Consider the following 9243-nt stretch of genomic DNA (forward strand, 5'->3'; position numbering starts at 1 on the left):
GCCCCCTGTCCCCTGTCCCCCTGTCCCCCTGTCCCTCTGTCCCCCTGTCCCCCGTCCCCCGTCCCCCTGTCCCCTGTCCCCCTGTCCCTCTGCCCCCTGTCCCTTGTCCCCCTATCCCCTGTCCCCCTGTCCCTCTGTCCCCTGTCCCCCTGTCCCTCTGTCTCCCTGTCCCCCGTCCCCCGTCCCCCTGTCCCCCTGTCCCTCTGCCCCCTGTCCCTTGTCCCCCTGTCCCCTGTCCCCCTGTCCCCCTGTCCCCCTGTCCCCCGTCCCCCGTCCCCCTGTCCCCTGTCCCCCGTCCCTCTGCCCCCTGTCCCTTGTCCCCCTGTCCCCTTGTCCCCTGTCCCCCTGTCCCTCTGTCCCCTGTCCCCCTGTCCCTCTGTCCCCCTGTCCCCCGTCCCCCGTCCCCCTGTCCCTCTGTCCCCTGTCCCCCTGTCCCTCTGCCCCCTGTCCCTTGTCCCCCTGTCCCCTGTCCCCCTGTCCCCTGTCCCCCTGTCCCTCTGTCCCCCGTCCCCCTGTCCCCTGTCCCCCTGTCCTCCGCGCTCTGCGCCCTTCTCTGCCTCTCTCGCTATCTCCCTGGTTCTCTATGTTTTTCTACATCTTAGACTCTCTCCCTCTTTCTCTCTCTTTCCTCATTTCTTTCCGTCTTTGTCTCACTCTCTCCCATCGCTGCCCCCACATCTCTGCCTCTCTCCGTCCCCCCCTCCCTCCCCCCGCCTCCTGCGGGTCCTCTCTCCAGCCGTCTCCCCCCTCTCCCTCTCTCGCTGACTGTGAAACAGGAGAGGAGAGCACCAGAGGCTGGAAGTAACCAAACCCCCATATTTTAGTTCTCCTCTTGCTCTGCCCCCTAACTCCCCTCCCCCGCGAGACACGGACTCCCCCGCGCGCATGTGTGTGTGTGTGTGTGTGTGTGTGTGCCCAGCTGTGTCCACGCACCTGGCTGTCTGACCCAGGCCTGGGGGGGCGGGGGTGCAGGAGTGACCGCAGGCGGTATTTCTGTCTGAATAGGGGTGAGTGCTGGGGGGGGGGGGTGCCCGAGGTTGTGCACACAATGACTGGGTCGTGGACGGCGGAGTGTTAGCACAGGTGTGCGGCTGTGCGCGTGCGCCCGGAGGCGTCCCCCCACCCCCACCCCGCCCGCTGTGACTCCCACCTGTTAGCAGGTCCTCAGCCTGAAGCCTCCGCAGCTGCCGGGGAGGTCGGGCATCTCCAGGATCCAGGGCGCCTGGTGGGACTGGCTGCGGGGATGCTGGAGAGAAGGTCCCCGCTTTGACCTGGTTCCCCGCGGGGGGCGCAGGCTGGGCCCCGGGCAGCCACTGAAATGGATGAGGCAACAAACTCTCGGTGCGCACCTGCGGTGTGCGGGGTGCTCTGGGGAATTCGCAGGGAAAAGACCAACTTCCTGACCTCGTGGTTCCCTCACGTTCTACCGGGCGTGGGGTGGGGAGAGAGACAGTCACGCACGTGTGTGCGTGTGAACTAGTGCCCGGTGACAAGTGCCCTCAGGAAACGCCAAGTGAGGAGGGGGGTGGTATGTGAGCTGGGCAGGGAGGTCAGAGGGGGTGGCATCAGAGGAGAGCCCTGAAGAGGGCGAAGGAGCCATGCAGATCATTCCAGGCAGGCGGAGAGCAGGTGCAAAGGCCCTGGGGCAGGGATGTGCCTGTGCGTAGGCGGCCGTGGAAGGCGCGGGGAGGCCGAGGAGAAGAGAAGACCACATGAAGTGTCTTTATCCTCAGGTGCCCTTGGGATTGCGGGGGGTGGGGGTGTGTGTATGCAGCAGGGCCACCTGTGGGCTTGGTGCTATGTGTCCTCCCCAGGAAGATGGCCCATAGTGTTCATCAGATTTTCATGAAGGGAAACTTGACCGCACCCCCCCACCCCCAACGTTACAAACCATCACTCTAGCAGGGGTCCTCAAACTTTTTAAAACAGGGGGCCAGTTCACTGTGCCTCAGACCGTGGGAGGGCCAGACTATAGTTTAAAAAAACAACTATGAACAAATTCCTATGCACACTGCACGTATCTTATTTTGAAGTAAAAAACAAAACGGGAACAAATACAATATTTGTATTTGCATGTGGCCCGCGGGCCATAGTTTGAGGACCCTTGCTAGAGGATAGTGCCAAAGAGCAGTGAGACGTGGGCTTGGGGGGAAGGGAACAGAGACCCAGAGAGGGGGGGACAGGAGGCCAGAGAGGGGGGGATAGAGGCCCAGAGAGAGAGGGGGACAGGGGCCCAGAGAGAGAGGGGGGGACAGGGGCCCAGATAGAGAGGGGGACAGGGGCCCAGAGAGAGAGGGGGGACAGGGGCCCAGAGAGGGGGGGGGGGGACAGGGGCCCAGATAGAGAGGGGGACAGGGGCCCAGAGAGAGAGGGGGGGACAGGGGCCCAGAGAGAGGGGGGGGGACAGGGGCCCAGAGAGAGAGGGGGACAGGGGCCCAGATAGAGGGGGGGACAGGGGCCCAGAGAGAGAGGGGGGACAGAGGTCCAGAGAGAGAGGGGGACAGGGGCCCAGATAGAGAGGGGGACAGGGGCCCAGAGAGAGAGGGGGGGACAGGGGCCCAGAGAGAGGGGGGGGGGACAGGGGCCCAGAGAGAGAGGGGGACAGGGGCCCAGATAGAGGGGGGGACAGGGGCCCAGAGAGAGAGGGGGGACAGAGGTCCAGAGAGAGAGGGGGACAGGGGCCCAGATAGAGAGGGGGGGACAGGGGCCCAGAGAGAGGGGGGGGGACAGAGGTCCAGAGAGAGAGGGGGACAGGGGCCCAGATAGAGAGGGGGGGACAGGGGCCCAGAGAGAGGGGGAGGCTGAGCCGGGAGCAGCGCGCAGCCCTGCTGGCCTCTAAGGAAACGTTTACAGCCTCATAAACAGCTCTGCCTCAGCAGCACCTGCTTCCCGGTCACCTCTCCTCTCCTGGAAATTAAACCCGCCCTGGCCGGGCGGGGTGAGGCCGCGGGATGGGGTGAGGACAGAAGCACTGCCCAGTGGGACAGGGCGCCTGGGGGGCTGGGGGCGAGGTCGGATGGGTCTTCCCTCCCTGAGCCTCCCCATCTGCGGGGTGAGCCTGGGTTGAGGGGAATGATGGGGAACCAGCTAAACTAGAGGGAGCCAGGACTCGGGGTGGAGGGGGGGCGCCTGGCGCTCCCCAGAAGCTCTTGTATGCGACTGTCCCACAGGTGACTCTGGCCCTTTAAGGAAGGCGGAGGGAAAGGGGTGCTTTAATCACTGCCACACACACCCCGCCCCCCTGATAGGGGTTTTGGAGCAGAAAATTAATTTAAATCACTTTTTAATTAAAGATGCAAAGCTCTTCTGTGTGTCCCCTCCACGGCCCCCAGCTGAGGGTCAGGATGGGGGAGCCAGGGGCCTGCTCCCCCACCACCCGGCCTCACCTTGTGTCCTGGGGGCTGCACTGAGGTCCCCTTGCCCAAGTTGGTTCTGCAAACAAGAAGTGTGGCCCCAGTGACAGCCCCAGAGAGGGGTGAGGGACAGCGGCCGAGGCGACCGCCTTACCTGTGAGGGGCCCAGGGAGGCCCATGTGGGGGTGTCACTGGGAGGAAAGGGTGGTTTCTGCCACGGCTCTGCGCACAGAAGGACCCTCAGCCCCTACAACACGGGGGTGGGGGGGTGGAGCTAGGACTCCTGGGCATAAATCTTTTTAATTAAAGAGAGGAGGAGGCGTTGTTAGGGGAGAAATGGGAGTGTCTGGGAGAAGCCAGGGCTGGGGGAGGCGGGAGGGGTGGCTGTCACCAGCACCCCATCTGTGTGGTCACTCAGGGTCCCATCTCTCTGGCCTCAGGCCCCTCTGCCGAGCTGTCCCTTAAATGGTCCTCAGACCCTCACGTCCCGTCGGGGAGGGAGCCGATGGGGCCCAGGCCTGGGCGGTGCTTGCTGGCCCCTGTGGCTGCATCTGGAGAGGGGGCGGGGGGAGGGGGGGGGAGGGCTGCGTGCCTTCAGGGGCTCCCAGATCAGCACCGGCCTGGGAGCCGTCTCACCTCCAGTCCCTCCCCCCCCCTCCCTTTATAGAGAGGAAGGCCCCGTCCCACCCTATTGAGACCGCCATGAATACAGCTGGGGGGCCTCCAGGTCTCCCCAACACAGGTGCCGCCCAGCGTGGCTGTGGATCTCTCAGTGGCCTGGGGAGGGCCCTCTTGCTGACCCCAGTCCCCCATCCCCAGTGGCCCCAGGGACCCCCAGCGATCCCGGGACCCCCCCCCCCAAGGTCTGCTGTCAGAGGCTACAGGAGCCCAGCGGGTGAGCGAGGAGCTGCTCTGGCCCCCTCCCGTCTTCTCTCTTGGTGCCGCCACTCTTGCCTCAGTTTCCCCTCTCTCTCATCCGCTCCGAGTTCGTGTCTCCCTCCCTTGTCCCTCCTCCCTCACTTAGGGCTCTCCCCGGACCTGGGTCCCCCCCCCCCCCCGCCCCAGGGCCTTCGGGGCTCTGTGCTGTCTTGGGTGTCTGTCTGTCTGCTCCATTTCTGCCTCCTCTCTCCCTGCACCTTTCTCTCCACCTCCGTGCCTCCTTCTCTCTGTCCCCATCGCTGTGTCTCGCTCTCGCTCTCTCTCCCTCCCCTCCTCCCTCTGCATCTGGGGGCCTTGGTGCCCCCCTCCGCCTCCCTGGGTTCCAGCCTTCCTGTCTCTGTCCCTCACGCCCCCACCCGCGGCCAGACCTTTCATAAACGCATCGCCCCGTCCCCAGTCCCTCCCCGGCCTGGCGTGGCTTCAGGAGAAGGAAATGTTGATCTTGGTCCCCCCCCCCCGCCCCCCGCCCGCCCCCCTCGGGGCCATCCATCACCTGAGCCCGCGACTCGGGCGGCTCATTTGTCACCCGCCGCCTGCCGCCGGCCAAGCAATCATACCATTAGCCACGGCCGGGCAGAGGCCACCGGCTGGGAGGCCCGGGAGGACCGCTGACCGGCGGGGAGGGGCGCGGGCCCATCCCACCCCCACCCTCCCTTCCTGCCCCCATCCTTCCTCTGTGCCCCTGTGCCTCTCCACTGCTCCTCCTCCTCCTCTCTCTCACTCTCTCCTATGTGTGTCTGTCCATCTGTCTGCTGCCTGTGTCTCTCCTTCCACCCTTTTCTGTCTGTGTCTCTCTGTCCGCTTCTCCATTGCTGTCTCTCCTCCATTGCTCGCTCTCTCTCTCTCTCTGTCTCTGGGGACCTCTGTCTCTCCCTCCCTCTCTGGCTCCAGCCCTGGGCCCTGTCTGTGTGTCTCTCCCCCTCCCTCCCGCCCTCCCGCCTCACCCTGCTCGGGACACCCCCCCCTCCCCCCCGTGGCCCAACGCCCTGGAGTCGCGGGTTTCTCTGCCCGCCTCCAGCCGCTGCTCTGGGGCTGTGGCGCTGGCCTCGCCGGAGGGTTTCTTTAAACCTCCGCGCCACCCTGCCCCGATCCCGCTCTCCCCTTCCTCCCCTTCCATGTCCAAGCCCCTCTCTTCCACTTCTGTCTCCGCGGCTGTGTTTTCTCCTGTGGCCCCTCCCCCTCCCCCTCCCCCTCTTCCCCTCCCCCCTGCGGGCCCTCCTCCCCTGACCCAGCTGCCCCCTTTCAATCCATCATCCGTGCTGTTCCTTCCCTCCACCTCCGGGAAGAAAATTGCAGGGAGAGGGCAGGGGGGTGGGGTCGGGGTGGGGGGGGAGAGAAGAAAGAGAGCAAATCCCTGGGGAGACCCCCAGGACTGAGCCCACCCCTTCTCTCCCACAGCCCGCGGGCATGGAAGTCCTGCCCAGAGTCTGACCCAATCCTCAGGGGCTGGCAGGCTGCGGGGGAGGTGCCAGGAGCCGCCCTGCCTGTTCCCTGAGGGACCAGAAGCTGTGTGCTGGGGGAGGAGGGGGGGGGCGTGTGGCCAGGAGCGGGGAGACCTGGCATCGTGCCTGCCCATGGTGCCCATGCACTTTCCCCATTGGGACAGAGGCAGTGAGGCTGTGGATGCCCCATTCAGACCCCTACACAACAGCTGCACCCACACAGGCACCTGCACCCCCCTGCCCACTCCTCCCCCCTCCTCCTCCCTCCCAGTGTGCTCTCTAGCTGAGGGGAGGGGGGTTCTGGGAGTCAACCCCTGGAAGCAGACTCCCCATCAGCATCCAGGGGCTAGTGGCTGAACACCCCAATTCCGCACCCTCAGGCTGGGCACCCGAAGCGGGTTCTGCCCCCTGGGGGTGACCTGCTCATCCTCCCGCCTCCCCTCCAGTGTCTCAGGGAGTCACCTCCCAAACAAACCTCCAGCCCCCCATCCTGGCCTCAGGCTGGCTTTGGGCAGGGGTGTGGCGGGTGGGCAGAGAGCAGCACAAGGGGAGACAAGATCCCCTGTGGGGGCGAATGGTACGTGCCCACTTGGTGCCCCATGTTCCCCAAACATGCGTTCAGGTGTTGCTGCGGATCAGAGGAGACGGGCATTTCAATGGGTGGGCAGACGACCCTCCAGGACGCGGGTGGGCCTCACCCAACCAGGTGAAGGTCTGAAGAGAAAAGACTGGGGGCTCCTGAGGGAGAATTCTGCTTCCGGCTGCACTTGGACGTGAGCTGCAGCGTCAGTGTCAGCCTGCTGGCCCGCCTGCAGCGTTTGGACTTGCCAGCCCCAGCCCCAGCCCCAGCCCCAGCCCCAGCCCCAGCCCCACAATTGCATGAACCAGTTTAAAAGAATAAGTCACGCCCTAACTGGTTTGGCTCAGTGGATAGAGCATCAGCCTGCAGACCCAAGGGTCCCAGGTTCGATTCCGGTCAAGGGCATGTACCTTGGTTGCGGGCACATCCCCAGTGGGGAGTGTGCAGGAGGCAGCTGATCGGTGTTTCTCTCTAATCGATGTTTCTCTCTATCCCTTTCCCTTCCTCTCTGTAAAAAAAATCAATAAAATATATTAAAAAAATAAAAATCATCATTCTCCCTTTTAAAAAAAAAAAGAATAAGTCCCTATCATCTATCTATCATCTATCTATCTATCTATCTATCTATCTATCTATCTATCATCTATCTATCTATCTATCTATCTATCTATCATCTATCTATCTATCTAATGCACATCCTATTGGTCCTGTTTCTCTGGAGAACCCTCATTAATATACCTCCCAAACCTAAAACCCTGTGAGCAGTGAGACATGGCAAAGAAGGAGAGAAACAAACAAGATAGCTCCGGACTCAGCGTCCCTCACAGGCGGCTGGGTGAGCGGTGTGCTGCGTTCGTGCCAGGGGTGGGTGGGGGTGGGGGGTGGGGAGGGTATTACCCGGCCTAGGACACAGGGACAGAGGGAGAGTCACTGTGCAGACGAAATGCAAAGGAAGACACGGCTCCTGTCCGCGGCCGCAGCTTCCGGCTGTCGGCCTGCCCCGGCACAGCCTGGTGAGGGGCAGCTCAGACCCCAGATAACTCAGCCGGCACATGTGACTGCAGTCCCTGGGTCCCCAGTGAGAGAGAAGAACAACTTGTCATTTTAAGCCACTGAGTTTTAGGGTGATTTTTTGTTTTGTAGAAACAGATGCCAAAACAGGAAGCTTGGAGGGTCTGGAAAGGTGGGTGAGGGGTAGGAAGCTGGGGGTAAGGGGGGGGGGTCTCAGGCTGCCGGTTATTTGGAGGAAACAGGCCAAGGACTTGGGGAACAAAGAGGAGGCCGAGGAAATCTGGGTTTCAGAGTCTGGGGAAGGTCAGAGGATCAGGACTGGCTCCAGCTGGGGCCCTTCATGTAGGAGCTGGTGATGCAAAGGCCCTGGGGCTCCTTGGCCTGAATTTCCACGGTGCATTCGGCTGGTACCTCTAATCTGATTGGTGAGGGTTTCTGAGCATCGCTTCTGTGTTCCTTCAAACCTTCCGCAGGAGGCTGTTCACTGTCCTCCAAAACCCAATCTTCCCCGTTCCCTTTCAAATCCTCGATGAGCTTTAGCCGATGACTTAGAATACAACTCTCCCCGCAGCTCCTCTGGCGGCCACGCAGGTCCGGTAACTGAGATGCAGAAGGACGTGATCGGGGCACTCCTGGGTATAAACTCACAGTGGACGGTGGGTCCGGGCCCTCTCCTCCCGTCTCCATCCTCTGGCTGGAACGATGCCCCGAGGTGAGCCGTCTGGGACCACACAGACCAGGGCCAGGCCGGCTGTCAGAGCCACGGGACGGAGAAGCCGGGATTTGTATTGCCCTCATGAAAGAGAGTTGCAGACTGTTACACAGCGAGAAAGAGAGTCGTCTTATTTAAACCACAATTATTTCAGATCCCTGTTATTCACGTCTCTTAATCAAAATATTAACGCCCTGGCCGGTTTGGCTCGGTGGATAGAGCGTCGGCCTGCGGACTGAAGGGTCCCAGGTTCGATTCCGGTCAAGGGCACATGCCCGGGTTGTGGGCTCCATCCCCAGTGGGGGGCGTGCAGGAGGCAGCCAATCCATGATTCTCTCTCATCATTGATGTTTCTATGTCTCTCTCGCTCTTCCTTCCTCTCTGAAATCAGTAGAAATATTTTTTAAAAAATATATTAACAGGAAGCCCTTCCCAGGGCTTACAGACAGACCCCGCTCCAGGTTCTGGAAGTCACTCCCTCTGCTTGTCCCTCAGTCTGGGGGTGTTATGCTCCCCCTGCTACCCCCACCCCACTCCGCCCTGCCCCAACCCTTACCTGCCCTCTCCCCACAGATCCTGGACGACCTGTTAGAGACGGACCGGGTCACTGCCCACTTCTAGGCCCCTGGACACAGCCACTGCCACCACCCCTTTTTGTACAAAACACATGAGAAATATTTGTTTGGTTTGAGAAGTACGTGTGGTCATTGCAGGGCCTCCTGGCCCTACCAGTGGTCAGAGCCCCCGGGGTGCTGCACCATCCCTTGTCCATTTGCCCACACCCTGCACCCTCGGCTCCCATTCCCTTCTTACACTCGCCTCCCCCACCCAGTTCCGTGCCATCGGCCTCCTCCTGGGGTCTTGCTACAGAGTCCTTGCCTTCGAAAGTCCCAACCTGGCTGCCATCTCTGGCCCCCTGTTCAGCGTGTGCCCCCCACTGTGCTGTGATCCAGGTGAGTGCAGGGACATGGGGGCCCCTGCGGTGTCCCCAGCAGAGCGCCAGGCACAGAGCAGGCCCCCAATGAATAAAGTGAATTAAAGAATCCCAGGGCCCCTGCCGGTGTGGCTCAGTGGGTTGGGCACCATTCAACCAAAAGGTTGCCAGTTGGATTCCCGGTCAGGGCACACGCCCCCGTTGCAGGCTCCATCCCCAGTAGGGGGCGTGCAGGAGGCAGCTGACCCATGCTTCTCTCTCTCTCTCTCTCT

General features: G+C 62.2%; 1 long non-coding RNA gene across 1 annotated transcript; it reads right to left on the reverse strand.

The window, feature by feature from the left end:
- Positions 1-8077: 8077 nt before the first annotated feature.
- Positions 8078-8637, reverse strand: LOC308530283. The gene is made up of 2 exons (XR_013996835.1): positions 8594-8637; positions 8078-8118 (listed from the first exon to the last, which is right to left on the reverse strand). It is a non-coding gene; the product is annotated as an uncharacterized lncRNA (long non-coding RNA).
- Positions 8638-9243: the final 606 nt, after the last annotated feature.

This window comes from Myotis nattereri (assembly GCF_964212035.1).
Source record: "Myotis nattereri genome assembly, chromosome: 15".
NCBI lineage: Eukaryota > Metazoa > Chordata > Mammalia > Chiroptera > Vespertilionidae > Myotis > Myotis nattereri.